This window comes from Budorcas taxicolor, chromosome 7 (genome assembly GCF_023091745.1).
Source record: "Budorcas taxicolor isolate Tak-1 chromosome 7, Takin1.1, whole genome shotgun sequence".
Taxonomy (NCBI): domain Eukaryota; kingdom Metazoa; phylum Chordata; class Mammalia; order Artiodactyla; family Bovidae; genus Budorcas; species Budorcas taxicolor.
Genome location: NC_068916.1, coordinates 14828899 through 14840963, shown reverse-complemented (window position 1 = coordinate 14840963; position 12065 = coordinate 14828899). Strand labels below are relative to the sequence as shown.

At 47.1% G+C, this 12065-nt stretch overlaps 1 non-coding gene across 1 annotated transcript; it reads right to left on the bottom strand.

Moving 5' to 3' along the window:
- Positions 1–7370: 7370 nt before the first annotated feature.
- On the bottom strand, positions 7371–7474 carry LOC128051878 (U6 spliceosomal RNA). The gene has a single exon (XR_008199795.1). It is a non-coding gene; the product is annotated as a U6 spliceosomal RNA (small nuclear RNA).
- Positions 7475–12065: the final 4591 nt, after the last annotated feature.

Here is a 12065-nt window from a genome sequence, read left to right as displayed (position 1 = left end):
CCCCGAAGACTCTAAGCTGCGGTTCCTACAGGAACGTGAATTTTTGTTTGTTTAAAAGCAGGGCTTTATCTCCCGCAGAAAGCCTTCAGGATGGGACCTGAAGGATAGATCCCCAGGGTATGTCCCCGTTCAATGCCTCAGGTTAGGGATGTGTCTCCCTCACCTCCTTGGCCAAGATGTCGCGTCTCATACAGCCCGAGTTCTCAGAGAGCACAATGGAAAGTCCACAGATCCTAGCTTGCTCTCTCGTCCTCTCTCACAATAGAAATCCAAATGCTCATTTTAAAAGATAATTTTATTCATTTATTTGTTTATTTAGGCTAGTTCTTCCTTGGTGCGCGAGCTTTTCTCTAGTTGTGGGGCACGGGCTTCTAAATGCAGTGGCGTTTTTGCCGAGCACGGAGCTCTAGGCGAGTGGGCTTCAGTTGTTGGGGTACGTGGACTCAGTATTTGCGGCCTCTGGGGTCTAGAGCACAGGCTCAATAGTTTTGGCTCACAGGCTTAGTTGTTCCGGGGCATTGGGATCCTTCGTGACCTGGTATCGAACCCGTGTTTCCTGCATCGCCAGGCCGATTCTTTACCACTACTGAGCCACCAGAGAAGCCCCAAATGTTCCTTTTCTAGGTTCTTTGCCACGTTCCCCGTCGAGCCTCCAGGCGGCGCCACGAGCACATAGCAGCCTTTCTTGCCGGGCTCAGTTTAGTCGCTCAGTCGTGTCCGACTTTTTGCGACCCCATGAATTGCAGCACGCCAGGCCTCCCTGTCCATCACCACCTCCCGGAGTTCACTCAAACTCACGTCCATCGAGTCGGTGATACCATCTAGCCATCTCATCCTCTGTCGTCCCCTTCTCCTCCTGCCCCCAATCCCTCCCAGCATCAGAGTCTTTTCCAATGAGTCAACTCTTCGCGTGTGGTGGCCAAAGAACTGGAGCTTCAGCTTTAGCATCATTCCTTCCAAAGAAATCCCAGGGCTGATCTCCTTCAGAATGGACTGGTTGGATCTCCTTGCAGTCCAAGGGACTCTCAAGAGTCTTCTCCAACACCACAGTTCAAAAGCATCAATTCTTCGGCACTCAGCTTTCTTCACAGTCCAACTCTCACATCCATACATGACTACTGGAAAAACCATAGCCTTGACTGGACGGACCTTGCCGGGCTGAACCTGAGCATTTGGCTGCCAGCGCGATTTGGACCGAGTTCAGTGGCTGAGAACGTGTTTTCAGAGACAAATTCAGTGTACTCATCTGGAAGATGGGGAGGTTGTAAGATTCGATGAAATGATTGAGGCAAAGCATGTCATGCATGAAACATGCAGAGCATTATTATATTATTATTAACTGAAGGGGAGTTTTGTCATCAAATCAAGACAAGAACCAAGGCAGGGAAAGGGGTGGGGACTGGAGGACCTGAATGCTGTGCTAAAGATGTAAGACATTGTTTCTTTTCTTTTTAAAATTTTCATCTGATATATGACATATGGATATTTTTGTATTAATGAAAATTCACAATGTTATATTTCATTGTGTACTCTACTCTTGTAAGAACTGTGAATATGTTTTAAACTTCACATACTTTGCAATTTCAAAAGGTCTTTTAAATCCTTTATTTTGTACAGTCTTGTTTATTCACTTTATGTTTGCGTAATTCACACACCTAGTAAAGAAAATTTCAAAAACTGCATAAAGAAAACTAGAGTGAATGAAAAATCTGTCTCCTCCAACCTCTGTTCCCTGCTGGGCCAGCCCCACATCCCTTTCCCTTCCCAGAATCCACCGCCACAACCAGCTGTGTCTCCTCTGAGAACCAGTTTACTATTTTACAAGCAGCTTTTCCAAGTCTGTCCTGGGCAAGAGAATTTAGATTTTATGTGGTGAAGAATGGAACGGCACTTAGTTGCTTAATGATTTAGTGGGCACCTACCGTGTACCGCTGGGGTAAATCCAACAGACACCCTTGAAATACTCACAGCTCAGTGCAGAAGGCTGAGAGATCGGAATGGGGGAGGGAAGTCGATAGAGTCTCTGAGAGCCCAGGGGAAGAACACCTAACCCATAGGGGCAGGAGTCTCACAGGCGACTTCTCTGAAGCTGTAACCTGAGAGCTAAGGCTTAAAGTTCCATCAAGAGTTTGTCCAAAGGAGAAAATGTGATCCAGGCTGAGGAAACAGCAGTTGCAAAGGGCAGAAGTTGGGGCGGGGGCAGGGGGAGGGAGGAGGGTTGAAGGGGTGGCTGGACCTTCCTAATGGCCACAGGCTTTGTTTACTGACTCATTCATTTCTGTTGACCCCACCTCAGGGTTTTTGCATTGTTATTCCTTCAGCCTGGATCATACTTTTCTTTCTCTTTAAAGGCTTTTTTTTTTTTTGCTGTGGACCAACTGAATGGTTATGAATTTGAGCAAACTCCAGCAGATAGTGAAGGGCAGGGGAGCCTGGCATGCTGCAGTCCATGGGGTTACAGTCAGGCACTGTAACTGTGGATTAGCAACTGTGAACAATAGCAGGTTTTATTTTTTGTTTTTTACTAGTCACTCAGTGATGTCGGACTCTTTGTGACCCCATGGACTGTAGCTCACCAGGCTCCTCTATCCATGGGATTCTCCAGGCAAGAATACTGGAGTGGGTTGCCATGCCCTCCTCCAGGGGATTTTCCCGACCCAATCTCCTGGGTTGGGAGGCTGGAACCCGTGTCTCCTTCTTCTCCTGCATTGCAGGCAGATTCTTAACTGTCTGAGCCACGAGAGAAGCCCTTATCCTGCCCTATTTTTTTCCATCAGTATTTATCTTCTAATATCTTATATAACTTCCTGGATTTTTCTTAAATGTCGTTTGTCTGTCTCCCCCATTAGAGGAGAAATTTTTGTCTCCTCCTTGGCAGAAATTTTGTTCTGCAGCCAGTATAGTGCCTATAACACAGTAGGGACTCAATACATGTTTCTTTTTTTAAATTTTTTTATTTTATATTCAAGTAGAGCTGATTAACAATGTTGTGATAGTTTCAGGTGGACAGCAAAGGGACTCAGCTACACGTATGCATGTGTCCATTCTCCCCCAAACTCTCCTCCCACCCACGCTGCTGCATGACATTGAACGGAGCTCCCTGTGTTACACAGTAGATCCTGCACTGTATGGATAAATGTTGATTATACATTTTAGTTTTTACGTATTTATTTTAGTTTTACCTGGGCTGGGTCTTCGTTGCTGAACACAGGCTTTCTCTAGTTGTAAGACCAGGGACTGTTCTCTGTGGTGTGCGGGGTTCTTATAGCGGTGGAACATGGGCTCGTCAGCATTCGGGCTTCAGTAATTGCAGCATGCGGGCTCTAGAGCGCAGGCTCAGTAGTTGTGGTGTACAGGCTTAGATGATCCATGGCGTGTGGAATCTACCCGAACCAGGGATCAAACCCATGTCCCCAGCACTGGCAGGTGGAGTCTTATCCACTGTGCCGCCAGGAAGTCTGGTTTTCCTTTTTAAATATAGCAGTGTGGACATGTCCATCCAGACTCCCTAAATATCCTTCCCCCTCCTGAGTGAATCCCTTCATTCATCATCCTGATGCAGTGCTCAGTCACTCGTGCCGACTCTTGGTGACCCCATGGACTATAGCCCACCAGGCTCCTCTGTCCATGGGGATTCTCCAGGCAAGAATACTGGAGTAGGTTGCTATGCCCTCCTTCAGGGGATCTTCCCAACCCAGGGGTCAAACCCAGGTCTCCCACATTGCAGGCAGAATCTTCACTGTCTGATCGTCAGGGAAGCCCTGATGCAGATATGTTACCCCAAACAGAATCGTCTCTGTCTCTTGGGTCTCAGGATCTGTATCCCCCCTGAATTCATGGGCAAATAAGGTACCCAAAGAATGATTATTTACCCAATGACCCTGGAATCATATAGACACAGGTTTGAATCCAGGGGCTGCTGCTAAGTGGTCAGGTGTCCCTGGGCATGTGGTTATCACTTTCAGAGTTCAGTCTCTTTATTGGTAGATGGGACACCCACAACCTCTCCCCTGACTAGCTGTGTGGTTGATGAGTTCTCTTTCCTTCCATCCTCAGCCCCCACAGTGTCTCCCCGCTCCCCACAACAGAGAGAGCCTGTAAATACCTGACTCAGATCACGTCCCTCCTCGGTTCAGAACCCTCTATGCCTCCTTTTTCACTTAGGGCAAAAGCCAAAGTCCCTACTGGATCTCACAAGGCCCTGCAAGACCTGTCCCCACTACCCCCCACTGTCCTTCTCTTTCCCTCTCTGGTTTCCAGTGTGCTGGTTGTTCTAGGCTCCCTCCGTGGCAGGGGCAGGGGGAACACTGTGGGGGCTGAGGATGGAAAGAAAGAACTCATCAACCATACAGCTCATCACGGGAGTGTTTGTGTGTGTCCCACCTCCCGATTAGGAAACTCTACTCTGAAAGTGCTGACCCTGTGCCCAGGTAACGCCTGACCAATTAGCAGCGGCCCCTGGATGCACTGGTTTTCTCACCAGAACCTGTCAGTCTCACACCAGCCCCAGGGCTTTTGCACTAGTCATGCCTTCTACACGGACCACGCTTCCCGAAATATCTACATGGTTCACTCCCTCACCTCCTTGTGTGTGTTTAGGCGCTCAGTTGTGTCTGACTCTTTGCGACTCCATGGACTGTACCCCGCCAGGCTCCTCTGTCTATGGAATTTTCCAGGCAAGAATACTAGACTGGGTTGTCATTTCCTTCTCCGGGGGATCTTCCCAATCCAGACTCAAACCCGTGTCTCCTGCCTTGCAGGCTGATTCTCTACCCACTGCACCATCGGGGAAGCCCTCACCTCCTTCAGGTCTTTACTCAAATGTCACCTTCTCAGGTGACACTAGGTCTAAAAATCATGGTTCTGTTCCTGCCCCATGAATCTAATCTACCTTCCCAGTGTCATTGTTTCCTGAAATTTCACCACATCCTTACAGACGACATCATGTTCTTATTTGTCCTGCCTCTTGTCTGTCTTCTCCATGAGAACATCAGCTCCTAGACAACAGAGATCTTTGTTTCTTTCACCGTTGGATCCCTTTGCTAAGAAGGAGAAGGGTGCCAGGCACCCAGAGGTTTCAGTACATAGTCATTGAACAAATAGGAAGTAGAGGAAGCAGTTTGCACATGGCTCTCCCACTGGCATATTGATTGCAAGCCTTAATGAAAGGGGGTAATGACCTTCAGACCTGCACACTGACAGGCTCAAAGTTTGACCATTTTGGTACAAGCCTGAGTAGAGGTTGAAGGTCAAGGTGTCCAGCCCTCCCCTGTGGCTCAAAGACTCAATTGTAGTGACCTCTGACCCCAGTGGGCCAGCATCAATCCTTGCAGACCAGAGAGGGTCTCTGCTGGCACCGGGCACGATAGCAATTTCGTTGTTGTTGTTCAATCACTAAAGTTTTGTCCAGCTCCTTGCGACCTCATGGACTTCAGCATACCAGTCTCCTCTGTCCTCCACTATCTCCCAGAGTCTGCTCAAATTCATGTGCACTGAGTCAGTGATGCCATCTCACCATCTCATCCTCTGCTGCCCTCTTCTACATTTGCTTCAATCTTTCCCAGCATCAGGGCAGTTTAGGGAGCATATACTGGAAACTGGAAGGTCCCCCAAGGTCTAGTCATTTCTAGCCTTCCATCGTTGTGCCAGGGTTTTCACAAGGGCAAGAGGTCAAGACTGGGATATTGGGGGGCAGCCTCCAGATAGAAGATGAAGACCATGGGTGCAGGCTTGCCTGGGGGCTCTGACCTCTTGGGGGGTGCTGTTTAAAGTATACCCCCATCATCTGCCAACACAGCTGCTGTTTTGCAGCTCAGTTTGTGGGTAACGGCCAAGCAGGTGAGGAGGAGGAGTCCCCATGGAGGTTTTCTCCACTCCCCTCAACCCCTAGGGATGGGCATGATTTGCATAGATGTTTCCAGTCTCTTCAGTTCAAGTGGGTGTTTGGAGCAGAAAAAAAGGCTCAAAACCAGCCTCCCAGGTTTTGGCAGAGAGTCAGGCCCCCGCAGGGCACATGGGTTCTCTCAGCCTCAGTTTTCCCTTCTGTAGAATGGGAGTATAGTTGCCCTTCCCTCATTTGGTTTGTGTCAGCCTTGAGCCTATGTATCCTCAGATCACCCGCTCCCTGTTCTGTCCCTGCCCCATGGTTAAGGTCTGACCCCTGCATAGGATAGCCCCTCTTTTGCCCACTGTTTTTTGCCCAGATTCAGTCAATGGCAGGCACTAAGGGTAGATCGGAGGGTGGGAGGATGGAACAAGCCAGAGTCGTTCTCCCCGTTTGCTTCCCACATCATCTCCCACTGGACAGAGCCTCCTTCTTTATCAATTTCTCATCAACATAACCAATCCTGATATTAAATACCATCTGTTTGAGATACTTCTATTTTCCTAAATTGACTCTGACTCATTTGAAGAGACCCTGATGCTGGGAAAGATTGAGGGTAGGAGGAGAAGGGGATGACAGAGGATGAGATAGTTGGATGGCATCACCGACTCAATGGACATGAGTTTGGGTAGGCTCCAAGAGTTGGTGATGGACAGGGAGGCCTGGCGTGCTGCAGTTCATGGGGTTGCAAATAGTCAGACATGACTGAGCGACTGAACTGAACTAATGCAATGCAGTTGTGAAGGATTTTTAGTTAAGATACAATTTTAAAAAAAAAGATGGAGAAGGAAATGGTAACCCACTCCAGTATTCTTGCCTGGGAAATCCCATGGACAGAGAACCTGTCAAGCTAGAGTCCATGGGGTTAAGAGAGTTGGACACAAGTTAGTGACTAAACAAACTACATTTAGTACAAAATACTGAAATGGAAAAATAAGTAGGTTTATACCTTTATAAACCCAGTGAAGTAAGCCAAGGATTCAAAAAATTCTTTTAAGTAATGTACTAATGGTTAATTAAGATTCATATCTTCTTCCTGGTTACATTTATAGTTATATTTGGAAGCTTTTTTTTAGGTACATTAAAATGTGACCTGCATTTAAAAAAAAAAAAACAGAAATTCTTTTTTTATAGTGCACAGTTCTGCAAATTTCCACAAACATATGTAGTCATATTACCACCACCACAATCAAACTATAGATAGGTTCCATCACCAAAAATTTCCCCCATGCTTTTTTGTTGTCAACCCCTCCCTCCACCCTCAGCCTCTATATATCCCTGATTGTTCATTCATTGTCCATATAGTTTGGCCTTTTTTGAAATAACAGAAAGGGAATCATACAGTATGCAGCTTTTTGTGTCTGCCTTCTTTCTCTCACCACAATGCATCTGAGATTCATCCATGTTGTTCTATACCATTGCTTTCTTTTACTTACTTGGCTGCACCACGTCTTAGTTGCGGGATTTGAGGGCTTTTTTTTTTTTTTTCCTAATGGAACACTTCATGAATTTACCTGTCATCATTGTGCAGGGGCCATGCTAATCTCAGTATCATTCCAATTTTAGTATATGTGCTGCCTAAGTGGGCACCACATGTGAGGTCTTTAGCTGCGGCAGCAAACCGTTAGTTGCAGCATGTGGGATCTAATTCCCTGATCAGGGATCGAATCCAGGTCTCCCACATTGGGAGCCTGGAGTCTTAGCCACCAGACCTCCAGGGAAGTCCCACCACTAGTTCCTTTGAGAACTTGAAGTTTCAGATGTTGTATTTCTGAGTGGTCTTCCATGTGAAGACAAACTGTAGCATGTCTACTCATTCGTAAAAGGAGCTGCTGTGAGCTTCTGATGGGTTGATATTTACACAGGACCTAGGACAGTAAACTGGCGCATGGTGTATGTTTCAGCTGTTATTACTATGCTGGAGCGGGGCTGAAGTGGGCCACGGGGGCTCCCGTCCCCTCACTGCACATCTCCCTCATCTAGAAGAGAGAGCCGACCCTTCCCAGGCTCAATGGGCTGCAGCTCCATCTGGTGCCGACGTGGCAAGGGTGGCCTCCCCCAGCAGCCTCCCTACCCTATCCCTGAAGCTGAAAGTGGGCCTCGAGCCCATGGGTGGATGAAACAAGGCCACTGCAGCTCCACTGCCTGCCAAGATCAGCATCTGGAAAGCCTCTCTGCAGCTGGGCCCCTCCCCCTCTCGTGCTGGGGTGATGATGAGAAAGTTGGGACCTGTCTCAGACACTTCTCCTCCTGCCAAAACCTGAGAGCTGGGCGGTGGGGTTGAGGGGACAGTGGAGGCCCAGGGTGGATCAAGGGACATTCTAGGCCTCATCCTCATAGGGGAGTTCACAAAATCGGGGGTGGAGACTTCCCTGGTGGTCCAATGGCTAGGAATCCAAGTTTCTAATGCAGAGGACCGGGGTTCTATCCCTGGTCAGGGAACTAGACCCCCACATGCTGCCACTGAAAAATCCTGCAGGTGACTGCTAAAGACCCCACGTGCTGCAACTAAGACCTGGTACAGCCCAAATAAATAGATAAAAAAATTTTTTTTAATTGGGGAAGAGTGGGATCAGAGGTCAGAGGGATTCCTTCACCTCTGGACTGTGGAGAAGAACATTCTACACCTCACCAGTTGGTGATGTGGTTCTGAGCAATAACCACAGCCCTCCTATTCCAAGGCACCAGGGCAGGGATAGGGTGGGGGTGGGGGTGGGGGCGGGGTTCACTGCATCAGGAGTAGGACAGGGGCTTGGGATAAAAAGAAGAGCAGAGAGGGCTCTGGTTCAAATCCCACCATGACAGTGTGCCTCAATTTCTTCATCTTTCAAATGAGGTGATGTGGAAAATGCAAAACTATGGGGACAGCGAAAAAAAACCAATGGTTGTCAGTGATTAAGGATGAGGGAGGGGAATGAATGGCCAGAGCACTGAGGCTTTTTAGGGCAGTGAAACTATTCTGTATGATACTATAAGGGTGGATAGGTGCCATTATTTTTTCTTCCATTTTTTTCCATTTTGTTTAGTCACTAAGTCATATCTGACTCTTTTACAACTCCATGGACTGTAGCCCACCGGGCTCCTCTGTTGGTGGAATTTTCCAGGCAAGAATACTGGAGTGGGTTGCCATTTCCTTCTGCAGGGGATCTTTCCAACCCAGGGATCAAACCTGCATCCCAGGTGGATTCTTTACCACTGAGCCACCAGGGAAGCCCATGTATCATTATACATTTGACCAAACCCATAGAATGTACAAAACTAAGAGTGAACCCTCATGTACACCTCAGACTTGGGGGGTCATAACGATGTGTGTTTGTAGGTTCATCAGTGGTAACAAATGTCCTACTCTGGGGGGTGGCTGTTGACATTGGGGGAAGCTATGCATGTAAGAGGGGGTAGATGGGCCATTCTCTGTACTTTCTGCTCAATTTTCCTGTGAACCTAAGACTGTTCTAAAAAACTAAAGTCTAGGGACTTCCCTGGTGGTCCAACGGTTAAGTGCTTCCAATGCAATGCAAGGGGTACAAGTTGGACCCCTGGTCTGGGAAGTAAGATCCCATATGCCACTTGCTGCAGCCAAAAAATGAAAGAAAAAGAAAGTCCACATAAACAATGGAATTATGATGATAACAATAATACCCACCTCCTAGGCGTGGAGGACTCCTGCAGCCGCACCCAGCACAGTCTGTCTGTGTCTGCGAGCGTTAGCCATTAGTGTCGGTGGCCCTATAATTAGTGAAGGCTGCTCCAAGCCTCTTCCTTTTCTTCTTTTTCCCTTGCTTGGGAGCTCGGTAAGAAAAGGGCCCCATTTCCTTCCTCTTCCACTGTTCTCTCACTCAGAGATTCCCCCCACCCTGAGTCCCCGCCACAGGGAGGTTCCAGCTTTCCTCTTGACAAACCGCCCTGCCGCCCAGACGATCTGGGTGTCTATGCAAGTGGTTCCCAGTTCTCTAGCCTGTCCCCTCAGCTGACCCGGTGTAGATCTCATATGGCCCCAGTAATGGGAGGTGGAGGGGGAGGCGGAAGTTGCTTGCGGGTGTATCTGTGTGTCCCTGGGGACATCACCTTTGTCTAGGCGCCATGGTACCCCTAACAGACGGCCGGATGTATCTGCAGCCTTGATATTACCCACACGCTCCCGCCTCCTGCAGGTCCCTTGAGAAGACAGCAAACTGCTGAGCCAGCCAAGGCGAGCTGGGGAGGGGGGCACTTCCTCCCCAGTCTCAGGTCCTCACAGAGGGCTAAGATTTCCGCTCTGATAGCTCCCTTGCGTACAGAGGACCTGGTTTTTTTTTTTTTTTTTTTTTTGGGGGGTGTGTGTGTGTGTGTGTGTGTGTGTGTTTTGTCCTCTGTGGGTTGGACACCTGGTTTCTAGACTTTGCATGGCTGCACTTCATCTGGGCAGAGGATTCGGCGAGGTTTTGCTGAGGTTCTGAGTGGACCCCACCATCTAGCCCCGAAGTTGAATGCACACTGAAGTCTGAGTCAAGAAAAGGAGCAAAGTCACTCTCTGGCTTTTTAAAAGCTTCTCATCAAAGCCCTGCTACCTTGTGTGTTAGAACTGTTTGGTTTCCTCTGTCTCTTCCATTGGACTTTCAGTTTTGGATGGCAGAAACCAACAAGGTATCACTATAGCTAGCTCAGAGCATTCTCTGTTGCATTATATAAATATATATGCCACAGACATGCAACACTAATATATTGACTCTTAATATTTATTTCCTTATTGATAACTTAAATATGTGTATTCTTAATATAAATTCATTTCATAGTGACATGTTGAATAAATAACACAGGTATGTTTATTGATGATGTTATTGTTGATTTATGTTATTGATACTATTTATTATTATTATTGTTATAGAAACAATTTTACAGCTAAAAAGCCTGGTGATTTGTTATTTCAATGTGATTTTTCATGTCTTTGTAAATTTTTTGAATTTGTAATACAAGCTAAAAATTTCAAACATTCCCTCCCCCATGAAAAGTCTGGTCCCCTCTCACCTGTCCCCCTGCCCCCTCTGTGTCCCTCTCTGAGGGTAACCACTGTGACGGGGCCTTGTGCTTCCCCCCTCATCCCCCTGAGATGGCCTGGTTGTCCACAGGCAAATGCGTATGTATTTTCACCTGTCCCCCTATCTCCCTCCCCGGGGGTAACCACTGTGACGAGGTCTTGTGCCTTCTCCCCAAGACGGCCTGTTTCTCCACAGGCAAATGTGTATGTATTTATACAATCCTTATAAATAAATATATTCAGAAACGCAGGCAAGCGAGCAATGCAAACTCATCTACATTGTGCTTTTTTTCATCTTACGTTGAAAACAGTTTCATATCAAGACGACTCCGATTTTCCTTTTTAATAGGCATAAATGGATCAACCTTAATTTCCTTTTTCAAACTTTTGCTTTTCAACCTGATTTGTGGCGTATGGTATGCATACAGAAGCGTCACTAAACTTCTCTTTCTCTCTTTTTAATTGGTTGTATTTTGTGGGATTCAAGCATCCATAATTTAAAAAAAAAATTTCGTCTTTTATGAGGCATGATTGACGTGTAAAATGGTAAGTTACAGTGTACATCCAGGTGATTTGACATACGTATATATTGCGAAAGGATTCCCCCTCATCCAGTTAATGAACACATCCTTCACCTCACGTTTTTATCTTCTGAGTGTGTGTGTAACAGCAGTTCAGTTCTACTCTCAGCAAATTTCAATTCTTTGATACAGTATTATCAACTGGAGTCACTGTGCTCTATGTCAGATTCTCAGCCTTATTTATCTTACAACTGAAAGTTTGCACCCTTTTGCTAATCTCTCCCAATATCCCCCACCCCCCATCTGGCAATCACCTTTCCTACTCTCTGTTTCTGTAAGTTTTTTTTTTTTTTTTAAGACTCCACATCTAAGTGGTAGCATATGGTATTTAGGGGCTTCCTCTGTGGCTCCAGTGGTAAAGAATTCACGTGCAATACAGCAGCTGCAGGAGACCCTGGGTTGGGAAGATCCCCTGGAGGAGGGCATGGCAGCCCACTCCAGTATTCAGTAATCCACCAAGAGTCAGACACCTCGAAGGGACTAAGCACACGTCTGGGTACAAGCAGTCTAACTTCCAGTTTAATTGATCAGTTAATTTTTTTGACCGCCTGGCTTGTTGGAGTCTTAGTTTCCTGAGCAGAGACTG